We start from the raw sequence: 878 nt of genomic DNA, 5'->3' as shown, positions 1-878 counted from the left end.
GAAAAAATACAATGGTTTTATGAAGAAGGAATGGTTCCCCAGCGAAGTATCACAGTGTACTGAAAGAATAACTAATTTTTAAAACTTACAATAAGAAAGAAAAGAAAATCGACATAGTAGATAAAATAGAAGTCGAAGAGTGATTGGCACCTATCTGGTCGGATATATTTTCCTAGCTAGGGGTGCCAAATATGCAACAACAGTGGAGGTAAGATTTTCCACTGAGGTAAATGCCAGGCAACACTCCGTGGCCTCCTTACCTTCGGATAAAATTATCCTCCTTTCTTACTTTGGAAAGCGTGCTTCCAGGGTGAGAGTGAAGGAAATACCACCGGAGGTGGAGGTGGCCTGGCTGATTGTAGCAATAATATTAGACCTGAGGAGAAGGTGACAATCCTCCAGGTCGAGAGAGTTCCCACCCGGAACTGGCTAGGATAAAGCCTTGAAATGAGAGAAGACTAAGGGTGATGGTAGAGGACAGGAAGCCAAGGTGCTTTAAATGTGGCCACAAAGACCACATAAAGGCGGATTGCCCTCCACCCCTTGCAAAAGTACCAGTACCAGTGAGGACCGTATATCTACCCATGTCGGAGTCAGAGTCAGAGCCAGAGAGAGAGAGAGAGAGAGAGAGAGAGAGCGGTGAAGAACAGTCATGAATCGGCCGATGAAGCAGCGGAACCGCGGAAAATGGTAAAGAGAAACAGGAAAGGAGAAAGATTCTTAGACAACATGCCCTTCCACATCTCCAATCCTCGTCAGTTCAACCTCCTATCTTCGTGCAGGACAACGCTCCCTGTCACACTGCGAAAAGAGTCAAAGATCTTTTGAGTGATGAAGGGTTAACCTCATGGACTGATCATCTCAAAGTCCCGATCTCA

The sequence above is a fragment of the Octopus bimaculoides genome, chromosome 7 (assembly GCF_001194135.2).
Source record: "Octopus bimaculoides isolate UCB-OBI-ISO-001 chromosome 7, ASM119413v2, whole genome shotgun sequence".
Classification (NCBI taxonomy): Eukaryota; Metazoa; Mollusca; class Cephalopoda; order Octopoda; family Octopodidae; genus Octopus; species Octopus bimaculoides.
This window is presented reverse-complemented; position numbering follows the sequence as displayed.